We start from the raw sequence: 19674 nt of genomic DNA, 5'->3' as shown, positions 1-19674 counted from the left end.
CGTTTCCACGAGTCGAAACTGTAAAATGTTCTATTACTCGCTCAGCCACACAGTTTATTTTTGAAAATTTCATCGGCGCCAGTTTATCAACGTTGGGTTTTTCATTTATCACATAGATTCCATAAATAACTGCTGTTACATGATACGCTCGCTCATAATACGGTTTGTCAATGGCAGTCAGCAGACCTGGTTTAGAATCTTTATTTAGTACGACAGTTTTTTCACCCTTGTGTACAGGATCATATTTGTCACGGATAATCCAATCATCTGTCTATGTTAGTACGACAAATTTTATTCTGAAAAGATATTTGCGATTATCAATGTAGTTAATGATAGTTGCTGATGGTTCGTCATTCATCGTAGCGTCGATGACACCGCTGCGTATAATCTTGAACGTTGACCATACATGAGATGCACCATCTATGTGAAATTCTTTCTTGGCGCCATGAATTTTATTAATCAAACTTTTATTTTTCGGATCAACCAGATCTCGCATCGGTAGGTCGGGAGATTTTCTGTCGAGATTAAATTTATCTGCGCTCCAGAACTTGATTTGGGACAATCTATCGAACTCGCTCATATTATATTTCAAACAAGTATTTAAATGAAAAATATTATATATAATGTCCCAGTGCAAATGGTTGATGATCGGTTCATTGACTCGCTGTAATAAATCCTGTAAAAACGAATTCTGCGGACAGCATTTACAGTCTGTTCGTAATGGTAGTTTAGGATCAATACCGTGCCTGCGATGTGGTGTTGGAGTGCGAGGAAAACACAATTATGTGCTCGCTGTGGTGGTAAGCGATATAGAGAACTTAAAAGATATTATGATAAAAAAAAATAAAGACAGTGACAGATCTATAAAATCCGTAGAGGACTATCTAACTAAGTTTTCAGACAAATTATAATTTAAACAAATACATTTATATATAAATGGAGCAAAATATGAACGAGTTTGTGAAGCATCCTATCATCAAGAATTACGAATCAAATCGTAATGGTATTATCAGAAACTGTCGGCTAAAATCCCAGTTGGTACTGTTGATAATGCTGGTTATCTAAGGTTCAATGCTGAAAATAAAATATATCTTTGTCATCGTTTTGTATTCGAATGTTTCTTTGGGGTGATTAGAGACGGTCTTGTGATCGATCATATTGACGGAGATCCTCTGAACAATTCCCTGCACAACCTTCAGGCTATTAAGCAAAGCTAGAACTCTGCACGGGGAAGAACGGGTAAACACCCAAAACTCCCTAGAGCGATTAAATCTGTTAATGTGGAGACCGGCGAAGAGATCATATTTCAGTCAATTAACGCGGCTGGAAAATATTTTGATATTGAAAGTTTTTCAGTATATTCTGTCGCGGAAAATATAACCAGATCCGCTTTTTCTAAAAAATATGATCAAAGAATTATCTTCCAATATCAATGATGGAGATAAAGTTAGTAAGTAAGGAGCGCCGTGATAGGCGGGAAGAAGAAATTGCGAAGTTGAAAGCGCAGTTGAAATTATTGCAGCTAATTTAGCCATCAGTGTTTTGTGTTGTAATGACCGGGTTCTGGCGTGAATGTTCAATGAGTAGCCTACGAATCCCAATCTTCCGTAGATGGTACAACCGTAGAATCTTCCGTCGCTGTTAAATCTTCTGCCGGTACAACCTTTTTACTGTCACTGTTAGTTTATTCAGTATTAATTTCACGTATTCCAGGCGAAGTGGGGATCTGTTAATTTCGCCAGCAATACAATCAACGATAAATACTTTTTCTTTTTGTGTTATTGCGGCCCAGTCAGCGTAGATTATTTCTTCGCCCATATATAAGTAATTATTTTATATTTAAATCGTAAAATTATACCTGTAATTGAATTACCTCGAATTATATATTGGGTCTGCTTACCTGAAGAAGGGGGATAACTCCGTTGAGCAAACCATGTAATTGAGTTTCTTCCCTTTGACCGTGTTTACGATCGTAAGCGGAAGTTTACTGTAATACATCTATTTCAAATTCGCGATGTATTTTGACCATCTACGTCGTAATTATTACTTGCACAAGGATATTTATGGTTTCTAACTTACAAACAGAAAAAATAACTCAGTTATATTGAATACGTTGCAGAGATATATACATATCATTTTGATGAAATGCGGAAATTCCCCAATTATGGGTTTTTCCGGGTTCCTCCATTATATATACTGGCCTCTGCGGTGGCAAATTGAACCTATCTGACCAACTACCCACATATAGTTTTTGGCACTATATATAGGTGGGAAGTGATTTTGGGGTTCTATCGCCTCTAAACGTGCTAGAATGCGGTGGCAATCTAGCAAGTTATGCGGTTGTACTGTCTTTATATGTATCCTTGAACTCGTAGATTGCGGTGGCAAGCTATGAGTTCTGGGTTGTGCTGTCCTTATATGTATCCCCTAAACTTAGTAGATTGCGGTGACAAGCTACGAGTTTATATGAGGATTTTATGCCCTTGAACTCGTAGATTGCGGTGGCAAGCTATGAGTTCTGGGTTGTGCTGTCCTTAATTAAGATTATATGTTCCGTGTATCCTCTAAACTTAGTAGATTGCGGTGGCAAGCTACGAGTTTATATGAGGATTGTCTTCACCAAACGCACCCTCTTGAGCCTCTAGGCCGTTGTTTGACGGGTTAGGGGCTGTCATAGGGGGTTGTTGTTTCGTGTGCCCACTGAACTCGTAGAATGCGCTAAGAGTTCTGGGTTGTGCTGTCCTTAACTAGAAGTTTATTTTGTTTTGTTAATATAAAAGTAAAATTATCAGAATAAAAAAATATTTCTGAATATAATAATTATTGCAGCACCTCATCAATTTCTGAATAAAAAAATATTTCAGATTAAAATAATTATTTCAGAATAAAATATTTCTGAATATAATAATTATTGCACAGCAGCACCTCGTCAATTTCTGAATGAATAAAATATTTCAGATTAAAATAATTATTTCAGAATAAAATAGTTCAGATTTTAATAATTATTGCAGCACTGATCAATTTGCATAATTTTGAGTACCAACCACCCCATTAGAATTAACAAACTGATCAATTTACATGATTTTGAGTACCAACCACTCTATCAGAATTAACAAACTGATCAATTTATATGATTTTGAGTACCAACCACCCTATCAGAATTAACAAACCGATCGATTTTGTACCAAGACCACCCCATCAATTTCTGAATAAATAAAATATTTCTGAAAAATCATTAAGATTTCACATACAGATTCACTATCAGTTCTTCTCCCCGTAGGTCAATTAAGTGTCCAAGGTTGTCAGTTAGTCTACAATTTATTCGTGTTAACATATTATTATGACACCGCAAATAAACAGGATTGGTTGGTACTTGCACAATCAAATTCCCAGGGGATACTTGTGGTATGAACGTGTACAAAATGTATCCTTGTTGAGCCTGATTTGACTTTCCAAGATCTATGCTATAGCTGCCATCGATCACATCACAAACGAGATTAACTGAGATTGTCGAAGTTATATTAACTACTCTCGGTGATACATGTCTGCCGCCGCCGTATGGATCGTTATTATGTCTGAGAACACGCAGAGGTGGTGTTATTTTTCTCCATGATTCAACGATTTTAGGAAAATTTGTATCAATAATTTTTTTTAGTTCATCTTTTTTAAATGTTGGTACCTTAAATGAGAAAATTTTTTCTTCACATTCTTTTTCTGTTGTTTTGTAATAATTGAGAAATGGCCTTATAGGGAGGGGAAAAGGAATAACACTGCCTACATGATTAAATACTTCCCTAATGAAAGTTTTATTAACATAATTATAATCTGATTCCAATTGATTTGATGTTTTATTGATTCAATGATCTGTTGTTTTGTATCATCATTATAATGTTGCGATAACGACAAAAACAAATTTTGTATATTGTCGATTGATTGTTTAATCTCAGAATTAATAGGGTTTGAAAACATTTCATAAACCTCCAAATATCTCATTTCACCATCAAATGTATAAACTGTATATTCACGGGCTCCGTCCCAAGGATAAAAATCTCGGTATTTGGGAGTTGTTATAAATTTCTTTTCATCTGTGATAAAATCACTCAGACGTGGTTCTGGTGGTCCATGATATTGTGGCGGGATTTCAGGCCAACCTAGTACTGATCTTATCGATGATTGATAAATATCAACGGCATAATCAGGAGAATGTATTTCAACCGTAGAAGATAGCGTTGGTTCATGAACGTCAATTGATATTTTTGCTTCTTTTCCCGTTATTGATTTCATTCTGCGTTGAAATTCTTCATCAATCTCTTTAATCTCATAACTGCCAGTTGGTATTCCAACAACGTTCCAGTTAGGTGTTCCATCATCTTTATTTTTATTAGCAAATACAAGCGAATTATTTGCTTGTGTACCATTGAATGATTTCGATCTGATATTTGGCCAACTGTAATATACTCGTAATTGTGCTAGTGCAATTTCTTTTACTGGAATCGCAGTTGGAAAATTGACATTAAATTCAGGATTAATCGAACTTACTGAGATCATCGCTGTTTTCAGCGGAGTTGTGTTTGTCACGATCTGCTGAAGTAGCTCTAGTGATGTCATTATTAATATTTGTGCCTTTAATATCAGCACAGTTGTATACGCTAATCATTTCTGTAAACTCAAAATCAGATATAATTCCATCATTAAGACCCGTCGATAACAACGAAGATAACTTCGAGTATGCTACCGTCGCCGTGTGCAACTTTATTATGTAATCGGATAATTTTTATTCATGCAGGTACTTATCTATTTTTGCAATGATATTTAACACACCTGCAAATTGATGTTGTTGCTGAATTACAGATTGTTACGGCTACTGGCGCCATCATTGTCATCGTTGATAATAATACGCCTGTGGACACAACAGCAGCGGATACTGAACAAACGATTACGTCAACGATAACTAGTCGTCGTCGATATTTCTTTATTTTTACCGTATATTGTTCGACTCGATTTTTTAAGTTCGTTTGCCATTCACGTGCTTGGTTGTACCTGTACACGCCTGAAGTGTTCATTATATTTTATGCAGTAAATAATTGAGGTGTTTCAGCTACAAATTCTAGACACCACCAGAAAGATGCTGCGGTTAATTTCTTATCAGCTGCTTCCAGAATAAATACTTCTTCATTTCCGCTATTTAATATGATAGACACAACTCCAGAAAACCTGTCGGTGGAATGACGCCATGGGTACGTTGTAAAAATCTCGAATTTTGCAGCACTGAACACAAACAGCCTGTACACGCCGTGACCGTTGAGGTATATTTGATAGTTTTATTTTGCTGTGACCATGTTGCGAATCCAGATGACACTGTGTATACGATATTGGTAATATGCCCGGGAGTTATTCTGGCCGGAATTTTAATCAGACTAATTTTGTTAACGATATCAGGAATTCCACGCACGACATCTTCTAATTTTTTTTAGTTGCGTCTAGGTTACTTTTGATATCAACGAGTTTTATGTCAATGGCGTGTGGAGTGCCGAAGAATTTATCTATTAATTCATCGGTTTTTTGAAAATTTCTTCGAAATCTTCCAAAAGCACCTGCGTGCACATCATACGCGGCTCGCAAAGTGGATAATTTACCGTCAACGGTGCTGTGCTCGGCCCGCAACGTGGATAATTTACCGTCAACGGTATTGTAGTTGACGTCGACGTATTTTTTTGTCGCGGCATCTTCGTCGGATGTTGGATCTCTTAACACTACTATCTTGTTTCCGTTCATACTGAGTTCACCTGTCATCGTGTCACCGGTGTTTCTTACACGATTAGCGACGCTTTTTGCAATTTCATCTCTGATAGTTTTAACTGGTATACTTGAATCCTTGATTCTACCGCCGTCAGTAAACACAGGAATGTTACCCGCGACCGCACCGACTACTCGTTGAATTATGTCATTCCATTTGATATTACTCGTTTTAAGTTTTCCGTATTTGTCCCGAAAAATAATAACCTCATCTGGATCAACTCCAGCCAGGTTCATAATATCGGCGAGTTCGTCTTTAGTCGCGTACTTCGATAAATCAATATCGGATTTTCCTCTACGTGCAGAAGATCTTCCGTAGATATCAACCATTATAATGAGACCTGTTGTTTAAAACGAAGCGGTTACTTGTATAATAATGCACGACTTTATGAGGTGCCGTGGAGGACGTTGATATAGCGTCGAGTACATTAATTACTTCACTGCCGCATATTGGCGGATCCGTCATTGTTTGTGTTGGTAGCGTTGAATACCAAACCGCTGCGTGAAGTGGTGCGACATACTTGATAAACTCACGAGGTGGAGCTAACCCGTACGAATCAAAATAAACGATTCCACGTGGATCAATTGCGTATGCGGTCCAGAGAGTACCAGGTCCAGAACGTTCATCAAGATTAATAATACCTGTTTCAGCGCTGTTAGGTCGGTCCGGTAATTGATCTCGCATAAAAACACCTCTGACGTTTTTTATTTTTAGTTGTTTAACAGTATCAAGTAAATCAAAATTTGATGCTGGAATTAACGAAGAGATCCTGGAAGCCTCAGACCTTTTCCCCAACGAGATCCCGGTAATCTTAATCCGGTTCCTCTTTTTTTTAATCCTCGCCCTGTTGCTTTCTTTCGAGCCATTCCAGCAGCGGTTAAAACAGCACCTAATGCGGCTGCCTTTGCTACGGCAGGTGCCGATGCGGCAGTTAATGCTGGAATAGCCGCGAGAAGTGGAAAAATACCGCCTGTTTTAATTGAGTCTTTAACCACACCCGCAGAGAGATTAAGTTTGACGCCTGTCTTTGATTGTTTAGCGCTGTTGAAATACTTAAGTTGACGTTCTGATAATGATTATTTATTTTGACCCCCCGTGATCTGATCTCGCTTTAGTGATAATTTCATACTGCAGCTTTTTGCTGAATTTGATTGAAGGTTTTTAATGTGACCAGGAGTCAGACTGACACTAACATGATGATATGGCATTTTATGATAATACTTGTGTTTAATAACGTGATTAAAGATTTTCCACTGGTGCATCAATAACCCTCATTCGTCCACTACCACCTTCAAGTAACATCGCTTTGTCACTGAGTATAACAGCGATTACTCTGTAGGCGCCGCGAATAAGGGGTGGACCAGGTATATCAGGAGGAAGGTTTCCAACACGAGCTCGAAAGTGTATGTCAACGACGGATTGCTTGGATAAATCAAGATGCTCCAGCGAAAAGTAATAAATCGGATACAGTTTTGTAAAATGTAACTGTGATATTTGCAGCCCAGTATCCACATTTTGATCACGTCCCATAAATGATAATAAACGGTGATATGCACGCGCTACATGGTTTTGCTCAAAATTTATTAAAATATCTTCTGATGGTTCTTGATGCCCATTTATTCGTAACGAAACCTCGGTGACACCAAGTTTGTCAAATATCATATGTGAAAGTTCTTGATTATTATTTCGGTGATTATCTTGTAGAGCAATAAAAATATGTCGTGGTGCAGAAATGCCCTGCTGTGATGCTGTATTCCATGTAAATAAACCAATAATAGAACTTTGAGTAGCGTCTGTGGTTACTGTCAACCATGATAACAATGATGTACCGCCTGAATCCATAAAAGAGAGTAATTTTTGTTCCTCAGTAATTGATGGAGTCATCACTGGCATCCACAATGAAAGTTTTGTCAGTATTACTTTACCAGCATCACCAGCAGGTCTCCAGATTGCATCATTATCATCAGTTTTTCTTACAAGCACAACTGTGTGTTTAGCTCCGAAGATAACTTTTCTAACATTTCTGCAAAATCCAAAGATATGGGATAATGAAATCGCGCATGAGAAATTTCTACGATTACCTTTTAACATCGATCGTCGTGAAAAAAATCCTAAATTGAAATCTGGATTAGAATCATGAACAACCGGCCACACATCAGCATCAGCGTTATTGGCAAAATTTCTTGGTCGTCTTGTACTATACTGTCTGCTGTCTGGGTTATTAGAAGTGTCTTTGGAGAACATCATTGTCGGACCGGCTGATCTTGTATAATCATCTGAATATCTTGCTAAACCTATTATCGCTGTTGCAACATCAACGTCTTTTTGAATCGATTCAATATTTCTTCCATCAATCATGTATGTGGCACTGTCAAACAACGCCATAATACCGTTGTTAACAAAACCGATTCTAACATCATCTCCGTACTCAGTATCATCTGCTTTTATAATTTCACCTTCTACTTCAATAAACGCTTCGGCGGGTAAGAAATATCTACTTGTATCCTGAACTTGTAATTCGATTCGACTACGTTGATTTGGTTGTCGTGCGTCATAAGAATAAAATTGATAATCTCGTATTGATTCGTCTTTGAGAACGGGTGCGTCTATATCAAACGCTGGATCGGATACAAGTTTGAACATTTTATTATAATTGCCATGATCTAAATCATGGTCGCCTTGACTCACCAAGGACACGAAGACCGCTTCCTGCTATTAAACTTGAAGCTACATTTTTTTCTGCTTCTTCAGATCATTCCGCTAGTTTTTAATTTGCGGCTTGATTTATTATTTTACTGACATTTGCTGGCATAACTTCAGTGCTGGCCAGTTTAATTGGTTGCTGCTGTTTTCTTCGTACTAATCGAGCTAGTCTGTCCTTGACAGTCGAGAACACTTTACTGGCAAGATTACCAATAGCGCCAGGAATTTTATCACGAACAGCCTCAATAGCCTTTATCCCCAATTGTTTTGCAATCGGTATTGCTTTTGGAGCCATCCTTCTAAATAAACCCTGAACAACATCACCAAGTCCATCTCCGTAAATTGTCTTGTAATTTCACAGTCGTAAGTTTACTACCCTGACCATGATCGGTCTACGTTGAGCAGTGTGCATAATCATTTTTATATACTGATTAATTAATTGTTTAGTCGATGTAATAATCATCGGCAATTTCATCAATAAGAGAACGATAAATACTGCGATCCATAATACCGCCTTGAAATAATCTTCGACAAATATCAGATATTTCATTGATTATTTCTGAAGAATTGTTTCCTGCACGTTTTCCTCCAATTAGTATTTTTGTCGTTCTACGTCAGAAAGAATACTGTTAGGACAAGCAATAAGACCACTTCCTTGAGTAACCAAAGGAATACCACTTCCTACAGCACTGAAGGATCATCATCATCCTCCCCTGCCAACATCCGTTCTCTTTCTTCTGTTGTTTTCTTAAAAAGTCTTAAAGGCGATTTTTCTCCTTTTGCTTTTTCAAGTAGTTTCTCAGACCTCTCAAGTTCCGACATCAACCTTTGCTGCGGTGAAGAAGATTGTTGTTGTTCTATTTGTTACAGAGGTGGAGGAAGTTGATATGAAGGTTCCTGCTGGGAGAATTGTTCTTGTTCTAGTTTTATTCTCTCTCTATGAAGTCTTTTTACTTCTTTATCAAGATTTTTGTATTCTCGACCTCTAGCTTGTTTTTTGTCTCTATATACGCGATATATCCATTTAATAAGATTATCATTACTTACTTTTTTATGACGGGGTTTTAAAATATTAGATTTATTAAATATACTATTTAATATCTTTTCAGGTAGTTCTTCAATTTTAGTATTTCTAATATCTTCGACAAACCCTTCGTTAAATTTTGCAATCAATTCTACGTTTTCTCCTACTGGTTTGGGTTCAGGTGCAAGTTCTTTTCTCACGTCGGTGACTTCAGTACGAAGTTTTTCAATATTTTCAAGTATTTCTTCACCGACAGGTGGAGGTTGAGCCGCAGCTATATCAGTTGGAAGATCTCGTAAAATCTTTTTTGTTTTCTTGGTTCTTCTTGCTATTTTTTCTTTCTGCGCTGCAGTTTGTTCTAACGGAGGAAGTAAACTCTCGGTAACTTTTGTAACAGGTTTAAATAACCGTTCTGTGCCTTCTGCAAATTCAACCTGTGCTTCTTGACGTTCTTGCAATTTTTGTCTAACAGAATCACGAACAGGAATAAATTTCTTTATTGCTTCTAGTCTTTCTCGAGCTAATCTAGCAGTGTGAGATTCACTAGCCGGTGGCATTTATTAATATGATGATGATTTAATTATAGCAGCAGAGGGGGCGGGAACCTCATTTTTCGGTCAATATATATTAATCATTTTTTTTTCTCATCACGGAGAAAGGTTTGTTCCGTGGATAAATTTGGTTATCTTTTTTGGTAAAAAAGGGTGACCATTCCCTACAGTGGTCTGTTCGCCCCCTCTGCTGCTATACAGTTAGCTTGGCGATTAGCTTATTCTACTACAAGAGCTAGGGGTTAATTATTAGCTGATGATAATTGCTTAGTTCTTTGTCCCTGACACCCACAAAATGTTACCATATTTTGATTAGTAACATATTTCGTCGCTGATGATTGACATCCTAGATCAGGGGTCTCAAACAGGCGGACCTGCGGGCCGCATGCAGAAAGCCAAGCCTATCAAGTGGCTTGCAAAATGATTGACGTCACAACGTGTCATGAGAGATAACAAAGGTGGTGATTCTCTTGGGCCATCGAAAACAACCTCATGCGGCCCTCAGGTTGGTTTGAGTTTGAGACCCCTGTCCTAGATGTTGATTTAATCATTATGTTTGTGTCATTTAAATATCTCGTATTGATCAGTAATTAGATTATGTATTTTGCGTTATTAAGAAAAATACTACTAATAGTCACCATCATGATATTTTGAAAAAAAGACATTATGATAACGCATGCTTCAATAATGGTGCTTTTGTGCTCTTTTATCGAGAACTATAGTTGTTAAATCGTGAATCGATTTCAATTACTGCACGACTATGTTCAAATAGCAGTTAGGCGTAATCAGGTAACGCTAAAGTCTATAGCTGAGTTTTGAAGTCAAAAGAAAGAGAAAGGAAACTTCAAAATAATGTTAAAGTAATATTCAATGATTTAAGATAGACTCATTTCTTACTCGAAGCAACTGTTAATGTTTTTGCGGAGACATTAAAATTTCGGTTGTTTTTGTTAATATGTGTCTGTTTCTCGTCTTGAAATATGTTTAGTTTAGAATATGTGCATAAATGTTTAGATTCTACATCAGCACGACCGCCAAATACGGTTGATACGGAATAAACTTTTGAGTAGCACTACGTGATTTTGTATTATGTGGAACTAATCCGCACGGACTTTAGCTTATTTCTATCTCAACGTCAGTCAGTTATGCATGTCACCCCTGCCGGTGATGTCCGCTTGAAAGTCACGTCGCCAGGTGTTTCTTGAGGGGTGACACAGCTTAGTGATGTCCGCCTCAAAGTCACGTCGCCAGGTGTTTCTTGGTCGGCTCTTTCTATGCTTGCCTTGAGGGTTCCACCTCAATGCCTGTCTGGTAATGTTGGTTGGCGGTTTACGTAGGGTAGCAGCAGAGGGGGCGAATCCGACATTTTGTCCAATCGTTATTTGGCTTAATTAATACTTTCCGCAACTCAACGATCTAGTGTCGTCAGCGCCTGGTAAAAAAAAAACGACGTCGTCGTCGGGGGATCGTCCAATCGTCATTTGGTTTAATTAACACCTTCTGCGCGTCGATCCCCAGCGTCGTCAGCGTCCGGTAAACACATCGACGACCGCGTCGATGTCATTGCCCCCTCTGCTGCTAAGTGGTTATTTACAATTTAACCGAATATTTGGTTAAGTCCGATACGATATCGTGTCCGAGGATCATGTAAATTTATCGTTACGAATCCATGTGGGGTCGACTGAGCATGACTAAAAAAGTTTTTAAAAACATTAAAGTCCATGTCACCGCCGCACCATGTCTGCCAAATATTTCGTAGCGTGTGTGTATCAACGCCGTTGAATACAGCAAGAATATTACAGTTGTCTCTGATTACTTTTGGAATCTGAGTGTATCGTTGAGTGACATATATCACGTCGGTGTTTTTATGCCTGCCTCTGGAAAATATCCTAGCTGGGTTTTTTTGATTGTCTAACATAACATCATCATACACGACTAGATTGTTAACGTCGCCATCAATATCATCAATACCTGGTGCATCATTGATATCTGTAATAAACTCAATAACATTTTTTTTAGCGATCGCTGATGCATTCTCGTTGAAATCTTTCAACACCTCGTAGCATCGTTGATCATCTACGCTAGGAGCAACCAAATACAACTTATCCCACTTCATCCATCTCATTATTAAATTGAGTAACAATTGCGTCTTGCCCGATCCAGATGGTCCGATGATAATCATCCGGATCGAGTTTGGTAACGCTGCAACATACTTAACTGGTTCTCTTGTTTTAGTCGCCGAAAAATCAATTATATTCATATCTCTATACATAAATTATGGATCTATATTGTGTGAAGTGTAGAGTACGTACTGGCACAAATGATATGACAACCGCTAGAACAAGAAATAACAGATCGGCCCTTACTGGCAAGTGTGTACAATGCGGTGCAAAGAAATTTAGATTTATTTCTATTAAACCCGGGGATGTTTTAAAAAAAGCGAGGAGGTGATATTGCAGCCAGGTTATCAAAACTCCCCGGAACCCCGTGGGCAAAGTATCCAGGAGAAAAGCACCTCCCAGGATATAGCTACTGTGGCCCCGGAACACGATTAGATATCAGACTCGATGATCAAAATCAGCCCAAACCCGGTGAGTATCCAATAAACGCTATCGATAAGGCGTGTCATGCTCATGATGTTGCTTACAAAAGTAGCGATCTGCAACAGCGTCATATCGCGGACGTAAAATTAATTCACGCGTTAAATGCTATTCCTGATAAATCCGTCAAAGAAAAATTGGCCTCATGGTTGGTAAAATCGGCTATGAAAGGTAAATTAATGATGGGCGCTGGTAATTAATAACAATATGGAATCCATCTATTATTCTCCGAGAGGATACTGGAAGGGGAAGGCCGCAATTGGTAAGCTTGCAAGCGCTGCAAAAGTAACAAAGGCCACTGCGGCTAATTGGTTATCCAAACAGGCTATATGGCAAATCTATCTACCACCGCCTAAACAAATCAACTTCTCGCGCTTTGATGTCAGCGTACCTAATGAAGTTCATCAAGCTGATATACTATTTCTGCCGCATGACAACGGTTACAAATACGCGCTAACTGTAGTTGATGTTGCGAGTCGATACAAACAAGCGGAGCCGTTAAAAACAAAGTCAGCAACTGAAGTAGCCGCTGCGTTTGAAAGAATTTATCGAAGAGGTCCTCTGCGCTGGCCAAATCTATTACAAGTTGATCCTGGTAGTGAATTTCGCGGCGCTGTTTTATCAACGCTGAAACATCATAGCGTCGCGGTACGACGAGGTCATACTGCGCTACATCGTGATCAGGCAATTGTTGAACGATTCAATCGGACTCTTGCTGAACGGTTATTTGGATATCAATACGCGAAGGAATTCATCCAAGAAAAACGATCTCGTGAATGGGTCAAAAGGTTGCCAGACGTAATTGCAGCGTTAAATAACGAGATTACCCGAGCAATCAACATGAAGCCCAGCGACGCGATTAAATACGAGTATATACCCGGAAGATCAAAAATAGATAGCGTTTCCAAGCCGATTCTCGGCGATGTTACCGTGAGATATCTATATGAACCAGAAGAGCTTGAAGGCGGTAAAAAAAGAGCTACTGATCCTATCTGGAGTGTTACCACACATAACATATCAACGATAACACGATCAACTGGTAGACCACCGATCTATAGACTGGATTCAACTGCTCCTCAGCGCGGATTTACACGCGAGCAACTACAAGTGATACCTAACGATACTCAATTACCCCCGCGTGGTCTTAACTAGCGCCGTTGCGTCTATTGCACTCAAGACAGGTCAACCTCACATTGTTTTTGACATGACCGAGACTGTTATCGATCCTGTCCACGGTAAATTGGCGAGCGTCTTTATCCGAATAACGCCAACTCATTATACAATTACAACTCGCGCAGTGATTATTCTGTTGTTGTCGTAGCGAGATTATTAATTCGGCATCAATATCAAAACGCCGCTGTTTTTTTTATCCTGTTGGCGGTAACCCGAAAGTTTTCTATCAATGACGCTTGCATCGATGATGTCGTTGTCGTTGGTGACTCCGTCACTGACTCCGTCAACAACAATTCTTCGAAGCTGATTTATTCTCCGTACTCGGGACACTGCAAGATAGACTAGATTTGACCATTCGATGCGATTATCAACCATCCAAACAATTGTGTCCGTGATGGTTAGTCCCTGCGAGGAATGTATTGTTGTTGCGTATCCTAGCGTCCACGGGGATTTATCAGCACGTAGCGCGTCCTCAACGACGCTGATATCAACGAGCACGATATCATTCAGCACGAGAATTTGTTTTTTTTGTCCCTGACGCTGTCGGGGCCGGGATTTCAACTTCAATGTTTTGCCGCCGTGTGTCCGCGGGTCTATAACATAACGGCACTGGACGCGTTGGAAACTTTTCCTTATGCAACGTAAACAACCTCCGCTGAAGTGTGTCTCTGACTATCTTTCTACTCGCTACAATCAAATCGTTTGGTCTCCATGTTTCCCAGAATTCATTTAACGGCGTTTCCGGAATCACCTCGTGGATTATTTCACACTGAATTCTATCCGGCTGTAATCTGATTAATTTTTTAACCTCGCGCAGTTGTTCATCAAGTGCTCGGTAATCAGTATCAGTTTCTTCATAATAGTCCACAAACCCGCTCAACCAATCATGTGGGCCCTCGCCGACAAATGGTGGTGGTTGGCCATGGTCGTCACACATGATCACCGCTGTATTCGCGAGCAGCAACCAATCAAGAAACATTTGTAAAGTATCTAACGAAACAGTACATATCTCATCCCAAATGATAACCTCAGGAATAAATTTTTCCCCCATTTGATCAGGAGTCCACTCACCGCCGCTGTATCGAAAAAAGCTGTGATAAATAACGGCGTCAACATTTCGTTGTTTTATCTCTCGCGCTAGTCTATGGGTCGGTGTAAGCACGATTATACTTACCCGCGTTCGAAATAATTCAATTGCCCGAGTCGTCTTTCCTGATCCGCCACAGCCGCTTAAATAAACTGTTTTATGTCTACAAATTGGATCAGAACACGGTGGTGCATCAGACCATTCTGACAATTTATCACCGCGTAGGTAATTGTTTTCAACGGTGACATCTGCTGACGGAGAATAATCGCGTCGTATTTCATTTTTAATTCTCCATGTACCCCAACTCTCGTCCGGACTAGTAAATTCGGCTATGTTTCCCCTATACTTCGCGTCAATATAAAACGAATCAACGGCTACTCTAACCGCGGTGTCGGGAAATCTATTTATCATCGAGAATAAATTGATAGCGGCGTAACCCAGCATAGACGCCCTCAAATGCGGGTATGCTGGGCTGTCTCCATCGCTGTAGGTAACAACTGTACCCAACCTCGTTCCATTGGACAAGAAAGCTGTTTTACAGTTCACGTATCTATTTTTTGCCACTGCGTCCTTGATTACGAAATCATATTCTGCGTCATCTATAATCAGCCGTGAGCAATATCGTTTGTAGTCGCAGTTTTTTCCACCTTGTGTAAACTTACCGATTATTCTTCTACCGAGATCTTTTGCCTCGCGGTTTCGTTGGTTGAATATCCTCCTGGACCATTCGACGATATATTCCTCGTCGGCATCGATGTTTTTTCTGGACTCGTCAATTATGCTATCTAGACGCTCTGGTTCTGGTAACCAGACTTCAGTCTGCGCCCGGTATGATATAATCGCGTCACTGACAATCAACGAAATTAGCATTTTACAATCAATCATATACCGTAGCAGCGCTATTGGCAGCCACTTCTTTTCAGTCATGTGTCTACCGATCCAAATATAGCAACAGCGGTGAAGTCCTGCCGCGAACTCAAATGATACTACGCGAGCGAATCCGGTTAAATCAAAATCAGGCAGTGGTCCATTAATAGCAACACGAGTCATTTCATGTCTGGGGTGTCCAAATCGTCTAAAGTACTTAGCGGCGGATCCATACCCGAGAAAACTCGCTGGATAACAGGCAACCATATCAACCGAGATCATAGCGTCGCGGTTGTATTCAGTGTTCCATAGTCCACCGTGATAATACTCCAAACAACTGGATTGTACATCCGGCAGAAATTCCCTGCGCGTGGGTCTCCACGCATTTTTCCTTGCTGCAACATGAGCTACAACCGATGGAATCGTAAAACAATTTGTTAGCAGTTGTTCATTATGCTCTTCAAATTCCATGGCGGTTTTTTTCATCCTGTTGTGAAATGCTTCAGTGCGATATAATTCACCGTTTGGTCTTACAAACTGATCAAAGGTATCCGCATCGTTTTCAGCGCTGCGAAGTAACCACACTGACACAGGGTCGTTTTTACACAAGTAGGCAATAGCATCAAATAGTTTCCTCTCCGCGAGAAAACCGTCCTCTCCCAAAAATTCCCCCGGGATATACTTTACTGTTCTATCCCGTGGAAATATTGTGATCGCGGGCGTCCATGCGTGTTCGTTATGATCAATAATTTTGATTGGGGCCCCATTTGATTTGTACTTTGATTCGTATAATACTTCACCGGTTATCGTTGTAACGGTTATTGGAAATCTCAGCGATGTTTCTAATCTCGCTATGTCGCTGATGGTTGCTCCACGCTCTTTTACGGTTAGTTCCCACTGGTTGATTTTGCTACGTCGTAAATCAGTCAATTTGTTTCCTCGACATGCATTTGTAAAATGCTCTATTACTCGTTCTGCTACACAATTTATCCCCGTTGACTGTTTCATTGGTTTCAGTTTTCCGATATCAGGTTTCTTATTTAACGGGTATATTCCATAAACAACTGCTGTTTCAGGATACGCTCGTTCATAGTATGGTCTGTCAATTCCGGTTAACAGCCCCGGCTTGGAGTCGCGGCTGACAATGACTGTTTTCTTGTCGCTGAGAACCGGTTCAAATTTATCACGTATGATCCAATTACCTGATTCCACCCGGACAATGAATTTTACTCTGAAGAAATACCTTTTACCGTCAAGTTGTGATATTATCGTTGCCGCGCGGTTGTCGTTCATGGTAGCATCAACAACGCCATCAATTCGAAATGTTGACCAACTATGAGATGCACCATCACGCTTGAATTCATTGATACAATCGCGTATTTTATTCAACAGGGTTCTATCGTTTATTAACGCTTTTGGTGCGTCCTTGAGGACTCTATCGATATTAAACCTAATATTTTTCCAGGGCTTAATTGCTGCTAATCTCTCGAACTCCTCATCCATATAATTAAAACAAGTATTTAAATGAAAGAATATAGTATAATGAATAAATGCAAATGGTTGATGATTGGGTCGATAACCCCGTGCAATAAATCATGTAGAGGTGAATTCTGCGGGTATCATTTACAAAGCGTTCGTAATGGTTCTCTTGGCCCCCTCCCGTGCTTGGTTTGCCACGTCGGTGTAAGAGGAAAATCACAGTTGTGTATTAATTGTGGCGGAAAGCGATACAGGGAACTAAAACGCTATTATGACAAGCGAATTAAAAACGCCGTCATTGACCCCACCGCCGACTTCGTCATCAAAACCCCCCAAGACTACGTTGAAAGATTTATAATTAAACCAAATAATAAATTAGACAAATAGTATTATTATACAAATGGACCAATAGTTCAGACCTCACCCCTTGCTCGTCAATTACGAGGCATCTCGAGACGGCGTTGTTAGAAATTGTAGACTGAAGAAGCCGGTTGGATGGAAAAATAATCAGGGGTATTTGATGTTTGGTGCCGGAAAGAAGAAGTACTATGTTCATAGGGCGGTATTTGAGGTATTCAACGGATTAATCGAGAATGGACTTGTGATTGATCATATTAATAATAATAAGACTGATAATTCTCTTATAAACTTGCAAGCTATCTCGCAAAGTCAGAATGCCAAAAAAGGCCAAACTGGTAAATACCTAAAGAAAGCAAGGGGTGTCAAATCGTTTGATACAACAACGCACGAAGAAAAAACATTTCACTCCATGAATGCGGCAGGAAAATATTTTGACATTTGTATAACCTCAGTACGATTTGTTGCAGAAGGAATACAGAATTCAGCGATCTCAAAAAAGACTGGGCACAGAATTCGATTTTCATATATAACAGAAATTAGCGAGTGACGAAGTCACCGTGACAAGGCCACCGGCGCCTATGGCGCTGACGAAGTCGCCATGACAGTGCGAACGCGTCTGTTCCGAAAGAAAACAAAGTATTCAGTGTTGTTGAACACCTCGGGATTGATACACGGGGTTCATTTTTTTTTATTTGAAAACAAGATGTTTTATGAGAATAATGAATATCGAAGACATCAATAATATATTAGCCGAGATTTCAAAATTAAAAAATCAAGGAATTGAATTATCTGATGGTCTCGACAGCGAAAAAATATTATCCGATTATGAGATTATTAACGAACAATCAAAACGGGGGCGTTTTACCCTGGCCCGCGAGTACTTTTTTATAAAACGATTACAACACACGATTAATGAGAACTTGTACCATAATGACGCAAATGCATTCATTGGACTATTTACTGCCGTTGAAATAATACGAAAAAAACTTGGACGTGTTTATGAACGACGCCGGGAGATTTCTAGTAAGATCAAAAACATTAGAAGGATTATAGACGGAGCCCCCGATGGCACACTCGGCGGGAAATTAGAAATTGCGGAGCAATTGCAATAATGGTAGGCGAATCACTTACTACTCGGCTAGCCAGAGAGCGGCTAGCGGCGCTTAAAAAGTTCATACCGTTACGAGACAGGGTCCGAGAACAACTTCAAACGCGACAACAACTACAAACTGATTTTGCTGTTGGAAGTGAACAGTTATTTGCCCCGGTAACTAAAGCGACTAAGGATGTTACGGCGGCAACAGAACGAGCAATATATGGAGATATTCCTAAGGAGGGCGAACGGAAAGAGGCGCCTCTTCTTCCTGTACTTGAAAAGATAGCAGCAGAGACAGAACAAACACAGCAACGGATAAAACAACTTTCCAGTGATATAAAAACCCAACGAGAGTATGAACGATTAGCTGATATTGATGATTCTGAACAGGGTGATGTTGGTGAACTTCAAAAAATTTCCACTCAAAGAGGGGTTTCCTTTATAGATAAACTCACTGAAGAGGCTATAACACAAATAAAACGACCTCAATTACTGAAATCCGACGATTATAGGATTTTTGGTAATTTTGCCGCTCAAAGCTATCATTCAAGAAATGACTTTTTAAAAGACGAGTATAAAAACAGTAATATAAAACGAGATGACTGGGTTAATTGGTTGTATAAAACGAATAAAGGGGTTGATCGCTTGCATACAAAAGAATTGGGATATAAAGAATTTAAAAAAGGAATTGATGATTATGATATACAACAACAACAAGAAATACTACAACAGCAAGAACAGCGAAAGGGAGAAGTCCGAGAAAAACGTCAAAAAAAAGCTGGTTCTAAAAAAACAAGCGGAGAGGGGTATCCAAGTGGTAGTGGTGTAGTTGAAAACGCTAGTGTTACCTGTCCTGGTAGTGTTCTCAGTGATATATCATGGCTAGAAATACTAATCGGAGGAAAACGAGCCGGAAATAACTCTCCGGAAATAATCA

This window comes from Sinohyriopsis cumingii, chromosome 8 (assembly GCF_028554795.1).
Source record: "Sinohyriopsis cumingii isolate HCF-2022 chromosome 8, ASM2855479v2, whole genome shotgun sequence".
NCBI lineage: Eukaryota > Metazoa > Mollusca > Bivalvia > Unionida > Unionidae > Sinohyriopsis > Sinohyriopsis cumingii.
Note: the sequence above shows the minus strand (reverse complement) of the source record.